General features: G+C 36.6%; 1 pseudogene; it reads right to left on the bottom strand.

The window, feature by feature from the left end:
* Nucleotides 1–953: 953 nt before the first annotated feature.
* On the bottom strand, nt 954–10,277 carry LOC148754812 (small ribosomal subunit protein eS26-like; annotated as a pseudogene).
* Nucleotides 10,278–22,398: the final 12,121 nt, after the last annotated feature.

The raw sequence follows: 22,398 nt of genomic DNA on the forward strand, positions 1-22,398 counted from the left end.
AATTGGAGGGCTTTGGTTCAGCTAGACTTCAAGTGATTTTCAATGATGGTTGTTATGTAGCTTAGTTGTAATTTTGATATGGTCGTGAGAGGAGGTAAGCACAGTGTTTACCTACTCCACTATCTTGGCTGGATCCCAATATTGTTATTTTCAACACAAACAAGTTTTTCTTATTTGAAGTAGAAACCAAGCCACTAGCAGATGATTTAATGAGCCAAATGTGTCCTCCTTTTGAAGGAAAACAAGAGACATTGTCAGTTGTTTAGCTGTGGTGTGTGAGAAGTGATTTAGTCAATTATTTCTCCTCTGCTCTTAGCAACTACTTCTCATGTCCTTGTTCCTCCCTTTCCCCTATTTTTCATAGACTGGCATTTTGGTGCTGTTCCTTTTTAATGTACCTCCATCCTTATGGACACAGTTATAATATTTGACAGTGTTTGAGGTGGCTGCTAGGACTTTTTCCCTTTAGAGTAAAATTTGAGACAAAAACTTGAAATTTGAAAGGATACACTATATAAACATGTATCAATTAATACAAATTATCTTCCTGTGTTTGTTTTCCTCACAAAATTACCCATAACCTTGATTAAGCAGGTTTTGCTTTAAGTAGCTTTTTTTTATGTGTAGGTGGGATTTCCAAGGCAAGTAGAAATATTATATACTCTGGATGACTGAGTATGACACCAACGATTGTTTAATTTGCATGAGTTTTTGCTGTTCAGTAGTGAAGGAAGGATCTCAGACTACTGTAATGTCAAGGATTGGCAGTACACAGGCATGTAGACATGAATATTAATTTCCTCCCTTTCACCCAGTTTTAAGGAGAAAATATTTTAAAAATAGGCTGAGGAAATATGAGATTAAATAGAGTGGATCATATTGAGAAATAATACCAAGATGAATCATGGGAAATACTTTTGTTAATTTCCCCACTATTTGAATTGAACTTCACATCACTTAAAACGAGATTTAGAGTTTGGGGGACTCCTCTATGCCTTACCTGACTGTGAAATTGCATGCAAAAGATGATTATTATTTTTCTCTTGCTGTTTACATGGGTATTCCTCATATTTGAGGACACAATCTGGCAATATTCTTTAAGATTATTTAAAGGTCAAAAACCACTTGAACTGAGCTCTATGGTTCACATTATTTTGTGGAATTCTTACTTTTTTACTTCTATTTTTCATTGTATGAAGATGTCCTTTAAGTGGTTTTCTAGCTATGTAGTATTCAGTCAAATCAAACAAATTTCCCTGCAAAAATTTGGCAGCAGTTTTTCAAGAAGTCTTGGTTAAAACATACTATAATTCATCAAGTAATTTTATTACATTCCAGTAATATCTTTGAAAAATTCTTTTTTGACTATATTGTTTTTTTAAAATCTCATTGATCAATAAAGCCTTTATAATATTTTCTTTTAGAAACTCTAATCTTACCATTAATATTTATATTAGTGTTTGCTATTTAATTTCTCTTCATGCTTTACAAATCAAGTATACATGATGTTAATGAATTTATATTTGTGTATTATTTTATTTCATGTGGAGAGAAATAGGGTACACAGTATACACATACATGCACACATGCAAATTAGGTGGCAAATCTTATAGATGAGCGACTTGAGGTTTAGTGAGTGAGGTAAAATGATTTGTCCAATGTCGTATAGTCAGGATGGCTCAGCTAGTTTGCAGACTCAGATTTGTCATCTCCAAATCCAGTGTTATCTCTGTTTACATTATTTTGTCTAGTGGTAATTGCTACCATTGCTTTTCTTTTTAACATATTGTATTGCTCATTTTCATTTATGTTTTGTAATTTCTTTTGGCATTTGTTTCTCTAATACATCTAATTTTCAAACTACTTGTGGCTTATAGAATGAATTAGGCAATTTCTTCAAAACCTGTATTTAGTCAATTATCACTAATTTGGTAATTTGTCCTTGGGTTGTTTCAGGTTTGTGCCTTAACGGTCAATTCATTTAACTAATAAATGCTGTTCTAATTAGTGATACCTAGTAAGTCAGATTCAGATGTTTAAAATTAGCCTAGGATACTAAAGAGCAATAAGCCAACACACATTTTCAGCCTATGAAGCTCATTGAACATTTACCAAGTTGGGTAACATTGGGGAAATTATAAATAATTAAAAATTTTGAAACATGAAATATTGATTCTGTAAACATTACAGAGCATGTAGGCTAGGATAATAAAATATGCATATTTTAAAATTAATGACTCATTTTCAAGTATGCACAATAAACTGAACAATCAGAATTGTTTACTTAGCAACTGCTATGGAAGCAGTAGTGTGGGGTAGTGAAAAGAAGTAGGTTTTTCCTTCAAACTTTCCTGGATTTAAATCTGAGTAAGCTCTGGAACTTTCCAATGGAGTATACTTTTTCCAGTTTTGTTCACGTTTCTGAATACAAACTCTCTCTTTATAAAATAATAATAATAATACTCACTCTGCAGGGGATTCAATGAGATTGGATAAGTAAACTGCCTATCACAAAGTTGTTGACCAATCCCTTTCCTGCCCCGGTTCCTCATTTGCTTTTCTTAGCACTGCTCTGAGATGCAGCAAAGAGAAAAGATAGGATACAGATTGGAATTATTGCGTGTCAATTGAAATGAAATGTTTTGATGATATACCCCTCAAATTTTCCTTTTTGTTTTTGTTTATTCATTTATCTATCTATCATGTATTTATTAAGTGCTTATGATGTGCCGGGTACTGTTTGATGAATGGAGTCAATAAAGAACAGTGCTTGAATTACTGGCAGAGATCATAGAATTAGGTTGTGTGACTTTTGTTCAAGTATTTTTTTCATTGCACATGTATGTGGTAAAGAAAACTAGAAGCACACAGAGGAAACAAAAGTGAACTCCATAAAAGAGTATGTTAAAACCCAAACTGTTACCCATGAAGCCTTGGGAAACCTCAGCAAACAGATTGACCAATAAGGCTGGAGGTGCTATGGTGGGGATAGGATGGGAGCCAGTGGGCTTTGAAGGATGGGAAACACAAGGCATTCCTTGTTCCTCGGAGGGACAGCATGTAGGCACAAAATATCAAATGTTCTTATCCAATGATGAAGTGTCCCAGCCTAATGAATGGAAGTTCACGTTATAAAGTCACCTGAAATAAAGTTATTAGATTGAGATGAAGTTCAATTTAGAGAACCTTGAAAATTAAACAAATTGGCATAATAATAGCAGGTAATATGTATTGCATATTCACTGTGTGCCAGGCTTTTAATATATTAAAAGCACTAAATGCTTTTAATACATTAACCCATGTAATCCTTGTCACAACACTATAACATAGGTATTACTCCCATTTTACAGAGGAGGGAACTGAAGCACAGGACGGTTGAATCATCTGCCAAAGGCCTTACAGCTAAGATGTTGCTGAGCTGGGGTATGAACTCTAGCAGTCAGGCTCCAGAATCCATGCTGTTACACCAGTTACACTTTCTGATAAGGTGTGGTGCTGGTAGGAAATGACAGTTTGTGATAGGGGATTGACACAATCAAAGCTATCCATAAAGAAGTGTGTATTGTTAGGAACCCCAGGTGGCATTCCACTGTGGGTTAAATTGGTCTACAGCCAAGGGTTGGGCAGGGAAGGAGGAGGGGGTATGGAAATGGAGAATTTGGAAACTTACTGCCAGCAGGCTATGAGGAAGAAAGTAAATCGAAATTGTTCCAAGATATAAATACTGACTGCTTGGGAGAAGGATGGTGCCATTTATAAAGGCAGGGAAGTTAGAGCCGGTGGCAGTTCTTAGGAAAAACACAATGAATTTAGCCTTATGCACACAGAATTCGATTTAGCTTTTGAAATTGTGAGGCTAACACTTGGAAAGAATTGAGAGATGTGTACATAAGTTTGGGAGTCATTAGCAAAGAGGTGATAGTGAAAGGCATAAAAATAGAAGCATTCTCTAAGGGAGAGATTGTGTGGAGAAAAGAGCAGATGGCACAAGGGGTAGGTTAATTAGTAACACTGACTAATGGCTAGCCAAGGGTTGCCAAGCAAAGTACCTGCCAGATTTGTTTAAACAATAGTTTTTAAATTGTGTTTACACTAGTAATTTGCTTAGCAAACCCTGTGGTCCACATAGTTTATCGGACATGGGGCAACTTTGAAACAGTTTCAACAGTCAAACGTTAAGAGTTGGAGAGAGCCAAATAAATGAACTTTGTACGAAACATACCCCATTCACCCACTTCCTGGCCACCACCTTTCTCCTTTAATTGAATATATACCCCTCGTCTTCTCAAAGGAACCGCATAATACCCATTTTGGACCTTACCTCTCCTGAAAGCTTCCCTTTTTTACCTAGAAGACAAAATGAATTCAATGACTCAGCATTTTACCCATCTTGGATTTAATAGTCCTCATTTATTAAGGAGCTTACATGTACTCTTTTTCCCCTTAAAATGTGTATAATAATCTCTTACTCATTCTGAATTCTTAGCTTTCCCCGGAAATATCAGTTCATTGCATGTATCACTTTTTGGTTACCACAATTTTATCCTTCATTCTCCAATCTTAAGACCATTAAAAAAAAAAAAAAAAAAAAGTTTACTGACACTTTTTGTATTTCCTTTAGAAATAGAAAGTGTTTATACTCAGAACAAATATTCCTTCTACATTCTATACGTTATTTTATTCCGGTGTGTAATTCTTTAAAATGTGCCCTGTTCCAACTGACTTTCCTGAATTAATTGTATTCTATTAATCATAGCTTAATTTACCAAATGCCATGCAAAACTGTTGCCCTCAGATAACATATCTTGATTTGTTCCTTTTTTAAAAAAAAATTTGAATAGTAAGTTCTTCCCAAATCACTATTCTGTCTTTTTTGGTGAATTTCCACAAATCTTTGATGACGCTCAGTTAACATATGGCTTAATTTTATTAATAAATAATAGTAACCTATCACATTTCTACAGTTTTGAATTCTATATTTTCCATTCTTTTCAATTGTGCAGACAGGTTTTTAATTTCTTTTGTTAGATCATTTTAGCTAAACATCTGCCTCTTCATAATCAAATTGCTCATAGGTTCCATATCATTTGTATTCTTTTTCATCAATTACAGATGGTGAGGGTTCCATTTTGCCCACTTTTCATGAAGAGCTGCCTTAATTTCCCATCAGAAGTCAGATCACAGGGCTGGCTGTGCTGACAATAGGGCCATCCTAAAGGAGTACTCCATTAGCATTTCTTTATCTGCTGCAAGTCTCTGCAAACCATAAAGAGACAGACTGGGATGGAGGTGGATATCTCCCAGGTTAGGCTTTGAAATTTCTTGGTGGATCCCAGTTGAATGTTTAAATTCTGTGGTTTATGACATCATTTCCCAAAATGTATACCTAAATGCTATAGTATATTAATAAATGTTACCCAAGAAAAGGATTCCGTTGCCAAATACGTAAAATTCTGGCTTCATCAATGTTGAGAAGGTATCTTTGTTCTCTGACTTCTCAGAGCCCTCAAATACACTAATATGTATTATGAACTTCTAAGAAGATATTGTATCAGCTGCGTCCCAACTTGCCCCTCCTTCTTGCATATTATAGGATAATTTCATCAAACCGTGTTTAGTAAATGCGGGTCTAGTTATAAATTCCAATATAAACATTTTTGATTTGTTTTTTCTATTAGCTTTCCTTGATCACAAGATTATATTTTAACTTTGAATATTTTGTTCCAAACTTATTTTAATTTCTACTTTTCCCAGTGCAACTGTAGAAAACCACTTTAAATTTTATCTTTGCAAAGTACTTGTATTTTTAAATGTCTTGAATATTTAGAGCCACATGGAGATTTCATTAAGTTGGATAACTTTTTTTTTCCCATAATAGGAAATTACTGTCCTCAGTACTCAAACATTATTTTTACTGAGATTGTCACTAAATGCATTTATTGAAGAAATGTTTATTGAGTGCATACACTCAGTCATGGTGAATAACCTCCCAATTCTGCCTGGGATGAGGGCAATTTCTAAGTCATAGGACTTCTGGTGCTAAAACAGGAATTCCAAGGTAAGCTGGCACTAGTGTGTCACACTCAGAAATGTAGCAGTAAATACTGGCATTCTTGACAGAGGAAAAAGCATGTATCAATGTCCTGAGGCAGGAACAAGCTCATTGCAGCCAAGAATAGAAGTGTTAAAGGAGGTTCTCTCAGAGAGACAGGCAGAGGCTGGATCATGTAATGCTTTATATCATGGTATAAGGTTACAATTTTATTTTAAGGACAAAGGGAATTAACTGGAAGATTTTAGTAAGACAGGATGTTTTAAATTAAAAAGAAAAATAATCTGGTGAATAAGTAGAAATAGAATACAAAAAAAATAGAGGCTGTAGCAGAAGTGCAGGTGATACATGATGACACGTGACAGCAATCGCTTATGGATAGAATCTGGGGTACACTTGGGTTTTAGAATAGATAAAATGAATGGATGAAGTCATTGACTGAGATGGAGAATATCAGAATTGATACAACTTTGTTTGGGAGACTATTTGTGGATCAAGGCTTCTGATTTGGAAATGTAAAGCTGTGTTGCAGGGTAGCAATTAGATGGAAATGTTAAGCAGAGAGTTGGATACAGAAGTCTGGACTTATTGGAGAAGTCAGACATAGCGTAATACATCCATCAGCATATAGATGGTATATAAAGTGATGGGACTGTGATTCTACCTCAGTAGAGAATTTAAAAAGTGAAACAAAGAGGGCCCAGGAATTAGCCTTGAGGTTCTCCAACAATTTAAATGTTACATTAATTCTTCTGAAGAAAATGACGCCTCAGTCCACACTCTGAAAATAAGGATTAACCAAGGTTTACCTGGAATCATCTTGGAGAGAGTGCCTTCAAATTCCTGTTGACCAGGTTTGGTTTTTAAACAGAACTACCTGTAGAATAAAGGAAGTGACCCATCCAGCTAGAGCAACTAGATGAAAATTCCTCCTAAGATCATACCATTTATTTCCTCTGTCCTTGTTTGATGGTTACACTTGGGAAGAAGTGAACTATGATCCCAAGAATGTAGTGAGTTTAAAAGAACACCTATGAAGTAATAAATGTACAACATAACAAAGTCTGGAAAGGACTTATTCCACTGATTATATGTTCAATAAAGGACATTATTGAACATCTCCTTATATGTTTGATGTGTTCCAAATATAATCCATTAAAAATAAATACAATTACAAATATTTATACCATTACTTGAAATATTTATGAAACAGATGAACACATGCTTTAAAAAGACATAGGTTCTGTGTCCAATATTGGCAAGTAGGAGTTGGCAGAAGACTTTTATGGGAAGGTACTTTGGGGGTCTATCACAACTATTGCTGTTCTCTTGAGCGATGTATCCATTTCACTGAGAGAAGCAATTCATCAGAATGTTATAGGCTGATGACAAATTTCTTACAGCTATGTAATTTCCTGTGTTTTAGTTTTGTACTTACGAATAGTTTTGGAAATTAATTTTCGTTTTCTCAAGTAGTTTTTCCCAGGCGAAGAGAATGCATCAATGAGCAGTATATTTCTATAGAAAATTTATAAATAAATTGACATGCTTGTAGAGATTAGTCTCTGGGGCTCAAGAAACATGAGAAAATTTTTTCAAGACTGTGTATTCTTTGAGCCAGACGTTCAGGTTTTGAACATGAGACAAGGGAAGAAAGAGCCGTCAGTAAATGGCAGAATTTCGGCAAGCGAGGTTGTCTGAAAGGGCTTAGCATGCTCCATAGTTGAAGCTTCACAGGCTCAGGTGAAGTCTCTTCCTTCCCTGGTATCTACTTCAAAGCTTATTTTGAGGATTTGCCTCCCAAACCTGTTTTCTCTTTATGGTCTATGACGTATTGTGTGTTTTTTTATTCTGGCCATTCCTTTTATATTTAATTTTAGACCCTCCCTCACTGCTACAGACACACTCTCCCCACTGTCTCACAGGATCAAAATGGTGGCCACCCAAAGAAACTCCAGCTGCATTCTAGAGTTGGGTCTGTCTCACTGCTTATCTTCCTCAGATGCCTTGGTACTCCAAGAAGGTCATTACTATCAGCTTGCTGGATTTGTTGAGAGCTTTCTTCAGTTTTCTGGGAATTAAAAGTGTTCAGAAAGCTTAAATGGTATGAGCCAATTTCTTTGAGCCTTATATCCTTTCAAATGAGCAACTTTTGAAGTACTGAGTTTAGTTGGTGTTTGAGTTTCGCAGGGCTGTTGTAACAAAGTACCACAAACTAGGTAATTTAAAAGAACAAACATTATTGTCTTACAGTTCTGGAGGCTAGAAGTCCAAATTCAATGTGTCAGGAGGTCCTGCTCCTTACAAGCCTCTACGGGAGAATTGTTCCTTGTCTCTTCCTAGCCTCTGGTGGTGGCTGTCAGTCGTTGGCATCTCTTGGCTTGCAGCTGCAGTACACCAGTCTCTGCTACCATCATCACATGACATTCTCCCCTGTGTGCCTGTGTTTCTGTGTCTACTCTCCTCTTCTTATAAGGACAACCATCATGTAGGATTAGGGTCCACCCTAATGACCTCATCTGAACTTGATTATATCTGCAAAGACCACAATTCAACCCGTAACGGTTGGTATAGAGATCAGTATTAAGATCTACAGTAAGTGTTGAGAAAGCATTCCATCACCATGTTGACATGAACATATGTTCCTGGCTCCTGTTACTGCAGGTATTCTCACACATGCCCAATTTTCTCAAAGAGGACTCTGCCTCTTAACATTGTAGTAGGATAAGATTTTATTTTTTCATACTTGGAAATTTATTTTGTCCCATGCCACTATTTCATCAGGATATCTAGGCATAACATGTGAACTCTCTAAATAGACAAAATAAAGAAAACAAGTTATTTCTTTATAGACTTTTGAATGTCAGAAGCTGTGGATTTTGACTACAACAATAGAATTGGAGAAATACTTCCTGATACAAATTTTTCCTTCACCAGTAGAGATGAAAATTCTATGATCTGAGAAGAAAAGGAAGAGCTCTAGAGGAGTGTAATATCGTGAAACTGGCAATATAATAAAAGTAATCGAAGGGGTTATAGGTATGGCTCTCTAAGAGGAAGCCCCACCTCTGCCTTCTTGGGTTGGCAAGATCAAAAGAATTCCCATATAGGTTCAGGGATATGAGAGTAAAGGAGACCTGTGCTCACTTGGTATCTGGGAGCCTTGGGCATGGCAGCCTTCCAGATTTTCCTGCATTATCATGATGTCAGATCTCCACAACAGTTTCATGGGGTATTGGACAGAGAGGTCCTGAGACAGCTTTAGAACGGGTAGGCGACTTTTTGTAAATCTGGGAAGGGTGCAAATGATAGCTGAGAGGGCAAACTGGTAGACTGGATGAGGTCTTGAGGGAAGGAAGGATGACTGTGCAGCTGGATATCAGATGGAGAAGTGGATGATCCTGCATTTGTAGGTGTAAGGCCATAGAAATGGAGGAGACAATGTGATAATCAATCTTTCAGTGAATGCCAGAGTGGAGCGATAGCTCCCAGGGACGGAACAACCCTGCTGTCCCGATAGTTTAATACTGTGAAGTCCAAGGATGGAGATGAAACTCCATGGACAAGCGCACAGGAAGAAACCATGAGATGATGGGGAGTTCACTGCAAACTAACCAAGATTACTTTTAAACTACTGACAGAATGAGCTCTCAAGATAGAAGCAAGTTCGTTTATAGAAAAATAAAGTTACCTCCTTTTGCTCCTTCATGAGTCTGTGGTCTGAAATATCATACCTACTACAACAAATTTGCAGTAAACAGATGAGTAAGTAAACATATTCAGCTTTACTGGGAAAAAATAAACATTTTTGTTTTTAAGTATAATTTCCTTTTTTCCCCCCAGAGAATTTTTCTTCAGTCCTTAGGGATGTAGCTCCTTACGTGGGCTTTAGCAGAGACCAGGGGCAGCAGCATCCACAGGTCTAAATCGGGGGAGGGTATTCGGTCTTCCGGGCTTCACGGGAACGCTTCCTGACTACCTTACTGTGAATGGCACAACTCACACAGTAATATCGCTTCCCATACAGCCTGGGAAGCACATAGGAGGTGAAGATACTCCCTTTTGGAAATGCCCCTAATGGCTGCGGCCTCTACTATGTTTCCAATGACGAACTTCTTAATGGTCTTGTCCTTGGGCACGCATCCAGCGCAGCTGGCGCAGCGAATAGGCTGCACGTGGGCGCACTTTTTTTGGCATGACCGTTGTTCCTTCTTTTCTTGGTCATCTTGGAAGTGAGGACCCCAGGGAGGAAAAGTAAATATTTTTCGCTGGTAAACAGATGAACTCCGGGGTTCTCTGCATTAGGACGTACCTGTGGATTAGACAGTAATTCCCCAAGAGGACAGGACCACGGTTTCTGTCATGATTACACCTCGAGAGTGTAACCTTGGTGTCCTCAGAGAGGGCCTATTTGCTGAATAATGAAGGAGTGATTGGCTGTTCTTTAGCTCCAAAGGAATCCTACAGCATGGTAAAATGAAACTTACTTCGTATAGGCAAGCATGTAAAACAATGACAAATGAAACTATAATAGTTATCACCATTTTCCTTCTGGCAGAAAGAGCCAAGACTCTGGAGATTTCTAAGCACTGGCTCAAGGAGCAACACAATGCTTTTCAACATCTGAGCCCTAATTGTTTTACATAAATAATCACAATTATAGTTTCCTATCTCTTTAACTTTTCACAAGCTACCTATTTGTTAATGATAATGCAATAATAATAGCTAGCATTTATGGTAAGCATGAGTATGCTAAGCTCAGCTCTTTAGGTATTTTATCTCATTTAAAAGGCACAACAATTCTATGAGGTAATAATTTACTTTTATTGCCATTTTTCAAATGACAAAAATGAAGTTGAGAGAGGACAAGTAATTCAGAACGCCACCCCTGGCTAGTGCTAAGACACAAAACCTGGGCTTGCTTTTAGCCATTATGATATACTGCCCTCAGGTTATGGAAAATATATTGGGAAGCCATTTGTCTTTTAACTTTTGATTTTTGATATCAAGTACTCAGTATTTAAAAAAAATAATTGCAATATCCACCTGCTTCAGTTGTCACCACCCTCTCTTTTCCAGCATATCTATATGGCAGAGAGGGGAGGAACAGTCCTACCAAGGAGATAACTACAAAAAAAGTGAATCCGTGAAAGCCATTGAGGGTACAGAGGAAAAGTACTGGGAAGCGAGGTCACTCAAACTCATCTCCTCCAGTGATTGCAGAGCTTGGTCTTGTTGACTATATCTGGGCTGCAGCAAGTGCTAAAGAAAGCATAGCCATTCCTGCAGAGTCCCTTGGGTCACACTAGTTGCTTGGGGGAAATATCAAAGAAACACGTCTTTTAGCTCTTGCCTTTAGCTATTCCAATGCTGTTGGGGTGGCTGCTGCAGCAGTGCACATGTCTCCCCTTCATCCTTATCACACCTGATTTCAGGTGCTATTAGACATGGAGTATCTGGTTTGCTGAAATGCATGGATATCATTTCAGAATACTACTTCATGCAATATTTATATCCTCTTTTTCTCCCTAGCTCAAAATAGGACTTTAAAATTGCCTACTGCATTGTTTTCCAACTTCACCTTGTTAGTTTATCTACCACTTCTACAATATACAATTCCCAGCAGAGCTGTAGCTAGATATGCATTTGTCAGGCATATATTTCTGAAAATTCTCCCCTCCTACTATAGCACAGTTTTCTTTATTCTAATTCCAATCTGCTGAAATAGCCACTTTCCTTCTGAGCTCTCTCTTCCCTATCTATCCTGAGGGGGGATACAGGCATGTTTCTGGGGTGGGAGTTTTGTGGCTAGAATGAAAAGCCCTGAATGTGATGCTGGTGCTTTATGACTTTGCAGCCAATCGCGCAGCCATGCTTCAGGTTCCCGACACATTGTGAGGCTCTGTTTCCCATCCTCCGTGCTGGGTATGTATTAGAGATGACTATTCTTTCTGATCTGCCCTACTCTTTTCTTAAAAAGTCTCTCCTGTGCATAGTGTAGTTGTAGACTGGGGGTCAGCAAATTGTAACCTGTGGAACGAATCTGGTCCAACATCCATTTTTGTAAATAAAGTTTCATTGGAATACAGCCACACCCATTCATTTATGAATTCCCCATGACTGCTTCTGTGCTACAACAGCAGAGCTGAGTAGTTTTGACAGAGAACATACGGTCTCAAAGCCTAAAATGTTTACTATATGGCCCCTCTCAGAAAACAAGAAATTGCCAGCTCTTGGTGTAGACTATCGCCATGACCTTCATTATGCACTATTTCCATAACTTCAATGGCCAACATTCAATGGGCCTAGAGAACCAATCTGGAAGCTTGTCTCCTCTAATCAGATTCTCTCCCCTAGGAATTTGTAATGATGGTAGTCAGGTGGTCCATTTATAAGCAGAGTTTAGGAAACAAGTCTGTGTCAAGATTGAAGAATGAAGCCAATCTGCAGAGAGAAGGGAAGATGTTAGACCTTCCTTGAGAAAACAAAAAATGTTGGAAATAACAGCTGTGTTGGCTCCTTCTGACTTTCCTGTTCTTAGTTCTAGTCTCTCACAAGGCCCAGCTGCATATTTTGACCTTGGATTTCAGGAGATAGCCCTGTATGTTTCCAATAAATTTCCCTTTTCCCTTAAGCTCATTTTGTGACCAAGTAAGTGAGTTTAGGCCTTAGGTATGCTCAAGGTTTTCATTCAACATCCTCTCTTTTGTAAAGCTTACTTCATCATCTCTTGGCTGCACAATTCTCCTCTTAAACAGTTAAACCCAGAGATAGTATATGTGACAACAACATGAATTATATTAGCTGTTGATTCCTGTGGGGGGAAGGAAGAGTGCAGGTGGGAGAATAAGATTAGAAAATGACTGCCCTGTGATAATTTGGGATTTTATCAATGCAGAAGTGCACAAAACATTTCACTTTCTTTACTTTTGTGCTTTTGTGAAAGTACAGATGGAAAAATATTTTTTTATTTACTTCACAAGAACATGGCCCTGTTGTTTTCAACTTAATATTTTTGGCCCCGCTAATCATGTGATGATTTTTTTAGTAGTATTTAGATTTTTCAAATGTTTTTCCAAAAATACAGGGAAGGGGAAAACTCTGGGCATTGGAGGGCTTCTTCAAACACCTAATTAGTATGGTACACAACCGAGAATTTACAATAATACATTGATTAATATAGGTAGATGTGATGTGCTGCCAACTGTTTTCTTCTTGTATTGATTTCATTAATATTTTACTCTGTAATTTGGGTCTCATGAATTATTTTAAAATAACCAACACAGCAAACAAACGAACAACAATGAGTAAGGCCACTGTGCAGCATAGTCATCATAACATCTCTATTAGATTTATTCATTCTTTAAAAATTGAGTGTCTTTTGTTCCTAGACAAAGGAACAGTTCTCAGACGAGTGATGAAGACAGAGCCTGAGTAAAATGTGATAAGAGTTTAGAGGTCATAGCACTTATTGAGCACTTTTAAGTTCTTGTAGGCTTTATAGAACTTAGAATTTTTGTTCTCTGTGACAGTATACGGCACTGTCCTCACAGAATACTTTAAATGCAACTAATGGTTTACTTAAAAGGTTTTAAGCAATATTTCGTGGGTAGTTGGAAATGTTAAACTAACTTCAGAGAAGACACTGACTATATAAGGAACCATGAGGTTTTTTTGAAATTTATTAAATGGAATACTTTTAATGCAGTATCCTATTGACTAAAGAAACCATAGAACTCTGTACCCACATTATTTACATTTTTCAAGAAATTTGAGATTTATTCCAATTTGCTTCAAATGTATCTTATAGATATATTTTTGTTTGTTTGTTTAGATTTCTCTTTATTCAGTAATTATAGGTAATTTTCAAAGGTATTTGTATGCCTTATATTTGTCTGCTGAATTTACTTTATTTATTTAACAAACACATAGTGCCTTCTGTGTGGTAGGCATAGTGGTATACAAGTACTTTAAAAATACCAGCTCGTTAATATTCACAACCATATGAGGTAAATGCTATTATCTCTGTGCACAGTTGAGGAAACTGAGGCACAGTCTGATTAAAGCAGCTTGCCCAAGGTCACATAGTCAGTAAAGTGGAGGATCCAGGATTTCAACCAAATTCATTCAGCTCCAGAGTTAATAATGCTTTTAACCACTCTTGTGTGTTAAATACTTGCATTAACTTCATTCTGGAGAAAGATACAGATTTTACTAATAGGAAACTACCTCTCACAATAATTGTTCTGTAGAGTCAGAAGCAGGAGCTCTTGAAACATAAGTCAAGGAAAATACACTTGTGAGTCAGTGAGCTCTCTTGTTTAGAGATTAAGCCATCAACCATTTTTAACCACACTAGTCTGTCCAGGGTGGAGCTAGAGGAGACACTGGGCAACCAAGGTGGTGACACCAAGGTTATTGCCAATTCCAAACATTGTGCAATGGCCAACCATCTTGTTTGGAGGCTAGATTAAGGTTAGGACAAAATGATTGGATGAACAGTCCTCTATTCTAAACTACTTTTCTGAGACTGAGAAGAGATAGATTTACTTAAATTGACATAAAATTGTATCACCATGATAGCCTCAAGTTGTCATATAACATGAAGGCAAACATGCCCAAGCTCTTAAGGGAAATGTTTGTTTCTGAGAATTTTCTTTCCTGGTCAACAGCAGAAATTATTGTTTCATTAATTTAATTTTCGTCACCATTATAAATTTAAAAGGTGGTTATTTTACTTAAGTTTGAGTTGAATATGTTATTTCTTTTTTGCCCTTTCCCAAGAAAAAATGTTGACACTGAAATAATCTCACAACTTTTTTTTCCTTGCTTCCTCTCTCCTTTTTTCTTCCCTCCTTTCCTGTTTTTCTCCCTTCCTATTTCTGTCTTTATCTTCAACTTAAGGAAGTAAATCCACTAAGTCCCCACTGTGGCCAGAACTCCTTTCAACATTAGGAATAACAAGGTAATTTAAGTCATAATCTATATTCTAAGAAGCTCCAAATCTCACAAAAGAGACAGGCATCAAAACAAACAAACAAACAAACAAAAACCTACAATATCAATGAAATGAGCACCATAATGGAGATATGCCCAGAGTGTGGTGTGTCAGAGACAAGCCCCTCAGAACCATGCCAGGGGTCTGCACTAAAGAAATGACAGTCAAATACAGAAAACACTGGGAGGCAAGAGCAGAATAGAGAAGGAAGCCGTCACCCCAATACCTGATACTATAAAGAATCTGAGTGGAGTGGAACAGTACTAATCTCTGGATCCTGAAGTGATCCAAAGAAAGAATTACAAGTAAATGGAGGAGAAAGTTGGAAGGTGTATTTTAATTCGGCTTGACTGAATCTGCTACCACTGATTCCTTTTAAAGGAGCAGGAATGGTAAGCCTTCTCCATAAAACTTCTGTCTATCCTACCAATTCTGGGCTGCATGGGACACCAAAGGAACACGTACTAGGATATACAGTAGTGATTTATTCTGCCTGTAGGGACTGGGGAAATGCTAAAGAGATAGTTCATTGGTTAAGCTTGGCCTCATTGATTGATAAATAGCAGTTCTCCAGGAAGAGAGTTGGGAAGTGGAGGTAGAAAGAGAGGCAGATTTTAGTAAATTTGGAAAAGGCTAACTTGTTCTATTCACTGTGGTTGGAATATAAACTCTCTATAAGACCCTGTTGCTTTGAACTGCCTAGCACTCCTGTGTTTCTGGTGGGACTGTCAATCACAGTACACAGGTCCACATGGGGGTGGGCCAATAACTCAGGAACAGCCAATCAAAATTCCTTTTCCCCAGGCGACAGTGATTCTCTTAGAGATACTTGGATGCGAGAATCTGCCTGTTTGGCTTCAAATTCCAGTCCTGCCACTTCTTAATTTGGTCATCTTGGGCAAGTTACTACACTTCTCTGTGCTTCAGTTTCTTCATTTCCAAAATGGGGATGATGATAGGTGTTTTTATGTGGATGAACTCACTTAACCTGTGTAAGTGTATAACATGGTACACAGTCTCCACGTGGTAGAATTTATTTATTTATTTAGCATGGAAGAAAAGGTGCTTTGCATTTCTGATCAAGGGGTAGAAAGTGAGGTAGGGCAGACATTTATTCAGCCATATGAAACAAGTCTGTCTGCAGCAGGAGTGAATGAGACCAGCACCCATGAGGCAACAGAACTGAGATAGCCATTCATCCATCTGTTCATGTATCTATTTCTTTATTGATATTTACCTATTAAGAGACCAACAAATTCCCTGACTAGTTTAGGTTGGATTCCTGTCTCTCACTACTGTCAGACACCTGAATGAACTGGGGAGAGTTGAGGCTGCATCGGATTAGTTGGGGAAGGGCTGCTAACTGAATTTGGACTTCATCCTTTAAGCTATAGTATAACTCAAGTTTTTCAACATGAAATGATACAACTGACATCTGATAAACAAGAAAACTGGTTTTTGGGTGGAGAATGGAGTGATATTCAGGCTTCTTCATACCTGTAGTTCCATATGTGCATATTTCACAATTATGCTATGAAGCTGTATTTGGCAAATCATTAACTATAATAAAGAGAGTTATAGCCCACACGGCTTTTTTTTCAGAGATAACCACAATTGATTCTGCCTTTGATTCTCTTTAAAAGCAACAATGATGAAATGAGGTGCACAAAGGGGTAAGGCTTGACTCAGGGAGGAATTGCTTTTCACTTGCAAAAGGGTTTAGCATTCTCATGAGAAAGAAACCTTGAACATTTACCCAATGTTATGCAACTGAGCTGAGCTGCTTTGGAAGAATTTGGGGGAGATGGGTGCAGGGCCTGCTTTAATATTGTAATATACTTCTAACTTCAGTTTCTCATCTGTTTTAATTACTTTCCCAGATGGAGCTTCCTAAAATAGTACTCTGAGCCTATCACTTCCCCTACTGAGACATTTCAGTGGCTCTCTTCTCTATTGAATAAAATACAAAACCCCTAGCCTGGCTTTGAGGTGACAATATGGTTCTTACTGTATAGTTGGTTAGCAAGTATTTTATTGAGTGCCTTATATGTACCAGGAATAGGCTAGAACACCTCTAATATAAATATAACGTGAGTCACATATAACTTTGAATTATTCAGTAGCCATATTTAAAAAGTAAAAATATATGGGTACGCTTAATTTAAAGAATATATTTCATTTAATCCAACTTTTACAATATATATAAAATAGCTGAATGATTTTGGCCCACTTCCTTAACTTTTTGAAACCCCTATTTCACCACCTGTAAAATGACCATGGTATCTACCTAGTGGGCTTGTTGGAGTGAGATGACACTGAAAAATTATTTAGTTCAGCCCTCAATCTATTAGTAGTAGTAGTATTCACATACATATTCTTTATCTCCCTAAGTACAGTGATTTACAAATAATAATCATAATAATAATGATAATAAGTTTGTGCTAAGTACTATTCAATTGCTTTATCATATCCAACCCTCCAAACAATCATTTGAAGTAGTAGGTATTATTATACCCATTTTACAGATGAGGGAACTACAGCAGACAGTGATTAAGTGATTTGCCTCATGTCACACAGACAGAAAGAAATGCAGTTGGATTTAAATAATAGCAGGGATGGAATATAGTGTGAATATATTTTATTACTATTTTAGCTCATGTAGTTTCGAACATGTAGAGGAGTCAGTAAAAAATTTGGTATCAGACAGATCTGATTTTCAATATTGACTGTCGTTGATCAAGGATATGATTTTGGGAAACCTCCTTAATCTCCTGGAATCTCAACTTCCTGTTGTGTAAAATGGAGATCATAAACCCACCAGGAAGTATACACTGTATAGGATAAGTACAAAGTGTCTGGCTGTTAAATTCAAGTTTCACCTTTGAAATTTATGAGTTTGTGACATTTAGCAAGTTACTTAATTTCTATGCAGCAATTTCCTCATCTGAATAATGGGGAAAATAATAATGCTAAGCGCATAGGTTTATTCTAAAGATTAAATGATTTCATCCATATAAACACTCACAATACATCTAGACATAGTAAGCACTCAGTAAGTCTTAGTTATTTTTATTACTATTCCAAGGCAGGTCCTGGCATAGATAGAACACTAAAATCACTTGATTAACTTTTTGTTTTCTTCCTCCTATCCTTCTTCCTTGTATTTGTATCCTTACGTTTGTATCCTTAATAGAATATAATAATAAGTCTTTATATGCTGTGTAGTCAGTAGTTAACTGAATGAATGGAATGTCTCAACCAGCTTTTTAATATTATTTGTATTTTACACAAGTTCATCAATATTATTTCAGAAAGTGCAAAATAATTGCATGTGAGCTAGAGATAGTAAACTGTTACTAGTACATAATATTTTATATTTCCCTTGGGCTTACAGTGATTTTAGTTATGTTTGATGCATTTTGAAATTCATATACATAAAACTTCCCGTTATTCAGTCAGTATAGTCCTCTGTACAATTCTGATAATATTAAATTAGAATATCTTTCAAATTCAACCACAGAGCAAGACTGTACTGAAAATGAATTCATAAGGGAGGCAAATATTGTCATAAGCAGCGATAAAAAGATTTGAATAATGTAAAATGCTACAGCAGAAACTGTAGAGATATAATGAATATTACACATACTGCGCTTCATTTCCAGTTCGTAAATATGACCTTCCTCTTGTTCTGAATCTCTTTTATTGTGCTCCCAGTTTCATTTAGCAATTGTTATGATCTATTCAAGCTCTGAATAAAATAATTCTCCTCATTTTTAAAAACTTAAATTACTCTCTGTTTCTCATCTGACCTTTATTTTAACTCAGACTTTCCTAAATTAAAATTATATGCATTATAGTATATATCTTGTTCATGTATATTGGGCAAGATGGAAGTTTTAAAAAACTCAGCGAATGTAATCACTTTTTGAACATAAATGAAATGTATATCTCTCTTCCAGGCACTGCAGATCAGGAATGGAAAAGTCCCTGACATTTTGGAATTCATAGTCCAGTGAAGGTGACATCCCATGCATATGTATAAATCTAAAACAAAGCAGATGGCAGTATGTTCTGTCATAGTAAGACCAACAAAGGTCGTTGAAAATGTGGGGAGGGGGGAGACATGGGTTCTCTTGGTAGAGAGCAAGTAAGGAGGTGGAATTCTCAGTGGCATTGAGCTGGGTCTGCCTAGCTGGTAAGACTTCCATCTAAAAGCAGCCTGATGGAGTGTCTTGAGCGAAGACACATAAAAAAGGGAAGAAAACAATAAGTAGACAGTGAATCAGATGAGGTCAGCAAAGTGAGGTCAGGTCACAGGTTGGGGAAATAATCAGAAGCCAATCGTGGAGAACATTGTCAGACTTTAGTCTACAACTTGTTTTGATATAATGAGATGCCATTGAAGATTTTCAGTTGTCTTGAAATAAAAATGAATGCTTTGAAACACTGAAGTTTCTCAATTTGTTCCATCACAATTTAGCAATTCATAATCAAAAGCTATTATTTGGTCCTGCATGTCACTTAATTGAAGATATTTGTATATATTTTGAAAACTGAAAATGCAGGTGATTTTAAGCCTGTACAGCTTTGAGACCTTTCTTTTTGCTTGATTTTAAATTAAAGCTCTGCTCAGAAACATATTTTAATAATATTATTCAACATAGTAAATCAAATGATTATTTTGAAACTCTAATGTTTTCTACTGTTTATTGCATAAAGTTTTTTTTATTGAGAATGTACAAGCGTTTCAGTATTATACTAAATGATTGCATTTGTTTCCTACTGCTGTATAGCAAATTATTACAAACTTAGCAGCTAAAAACTACAGACATTTATCATTTCACAGATCTGTAGGTCAGAAATCTGGGTACAGTATAACTGGGTCCTCTGTCAGGGTTGCACAAGACAGAAATGAAGGTGTCAGCCAGACTGCATTTTCATGTGGAGCTCAGAGTCCTCTCCCAAATCCATTCAGGTTGTTGGCTAAATAGTTTCCTTTGGTTGCAGGAATGATGTCTCCATTTTCTTGCTGGCTATCAGCAGAAAGGGTCACTCTCATCAACTAGAGATGTATCTATCTCTATCTCTCTATCTCTATCTCTATCTCTATCTCTATCTCTATCTCTATCTCTATCTCTATCTCTATCTCTATCTCTACCTATATCTATATCTATATCTACACACATGTACATCTTTACAAAAATATGATCATACAATCATCACAGACATTTTGTATGCCAACAAACATGGGCAGAATTATTTATAATGGCTATATAGTATATGGTTGCATTATAATTTATTTAACTCTTTTATTACTGTTGGATATTTCTTTGCATTAAAATTTAAATATTACAATAAACTTGGAATCCACATGCACATTGTACATGTAGCCTCATGCATTCCTGTAGGGTAGATTTTAAGGTCTTTAATTGCCAAATTTGGTACTACTGGTAGGCACCACTGAAGATTATGGTAACCATCACATTTAAGACAATTCCTATGTTAGTGTTGAGATAGATTGCAAAATAACCCATGATATTCCATAAAGTTGTTAATATTGTTAGTAAAATCAACAGTTTGGGCAGTAGCTGAAAGGATAGAGTGTCATGTTAATGATTCTACATATCTAGCACGTGTATAATAGTTAATATTACATGTCAACTTGACTGGGCTACAGAGTGCCCATATATTTGGTCAAAAATTATTCTGGGTATGTTTGTGAGGGTGTTTCTGGATGAGGTTAACATTAGAAACCGTAGGCTGTATAAACAGATTGGCCTCCCTAATGTGGGTGGGCCTCATCCAGTAAGTTGAAGGCCTAAATAGAATAAAAAGGCTGTCTGAGTAGGAGAGAATTTCTCCTGCTTGACTGCCTTTGAGCTGAAACATCATTTTTTGTTTTTTTCCTGCCTTCAAACTTGAACAGAAACCTTGTCTCTTCCTGGGTGTCAGTCCTGCTGGCCTTCGCACTAGGACTACACCATTTGCCTCCATAATCAAATGAGCCAAATCCATATTATCTGTCTGTCTGTCTGTCTGTCTGTCTGTCTGTCTGTCTATCTATCTATTGAGATGCTATAGCTATAGCTATAACTATAGCTATATATAGAGAGAAAGCTATAGCTACATCTATACATGTATATGTTAGGTTGGTACAAAAGTAATTGTGGTTTAAAAGGTTAAAAATAATTGTAAAAACCTCAATTACATTTGCATCAACCTAATATACACATACATCCATATTGATTCTCTTTCTCTGCAGAACCTTAATGAATACAATGTGTTTTATTTTTTGGTGGAATAAGATCATATGGTGGCAGGTGTTAGAGTCTCATAGACAGAAGCATAGTGTATTACAGTCATGAACCTTTTTAAATGCAGGGTAGAAATCTCTTATTATGTTACCTGAGCAGCTTGCATTCTCAGTTTCCTCATCTGTTAAAAAAAAAAGGGGGGGGGGGGTTAGCTGCAAGTTTTAAATGAGATAATTTCATGGAACATGGTGCATGGTAAGTGCTTCATAAAATGTAAGTGTTTTTTTTCCCCTTCTTCTTAAGAATCTTAATAAGCAGGCAGATTGTCTACTTTATATGTCCTCAGAAATTGGGCATCCAGATCCCTTCATTAGAGGCCATGTTCACTTATATGCCAGCCAATCTTGAGAGTGAATTTATATAGCTTGCTGTTTCTGAGTTACTTTTATATAGTATCCCATTCTCAAACACATGGGGTGACAGTGAATAACTGCCACAGAAGTAAAGGACAAGAAGTGAAGAGAGTTTTATTGCAGTAAATATGATCTGGTTTATCCCAATCCTAAATCTCTGCAGCACACAAGTACACGAATGCCACAGATGCACTAATGCTAATTCTGAACTGTGGAGTCCCCTGGCATTTACATATAATGTAAGAGCATAGGTCAGATCATTCGTGCTTTTCTATTTAAATGCATATGTATTTTCTCTTCCCCCAGAATAAATTGAATGGAGAATGTCTTTATTATATGTTCAGCACGGAGAAGAAAATGACTCTCAATTTGATTGAATTAAGAGATACTTTGCTATGTCTTAAAAAAATAGAATGCAGACTCCCTGGTAAAAGATTGAAAAACATTAAAGTACATTTAAAATTCTATTTGTTAATGCTAAGTCCAGAAAAAGGCTTATGCCCAGATGCTCTTCATCTCTACAATTTAAATTTGATTTTGATTCAAATATAGTTTTATTTAAATTGTTCCTTGCTTTATAACTATTAACACATTTTAGAAATGTAAGCATGATGCTTGCATCAGTAATAACGTGTTTTTTTTTTTTGTTTTTTTTCTGTTTGATGCGTTCTAATTGCCAGA

The sequence above is a fragment of the Rhinolophus sinicus genome, chromosome 17 (genome assembly GCF_057876585.1).
Source record: "Rhinolophus sinicus isolate RSI-liver-muscle chromosome 17, RSI-T2T, whole genome shotgun sequence".
Lineage (NCBI taxonomy): Eukaryota > Metazoa > Chordata > Mammalia > Chiroptera > Rhinolophidae > Rhinolophus > Rhinolophus sinicus.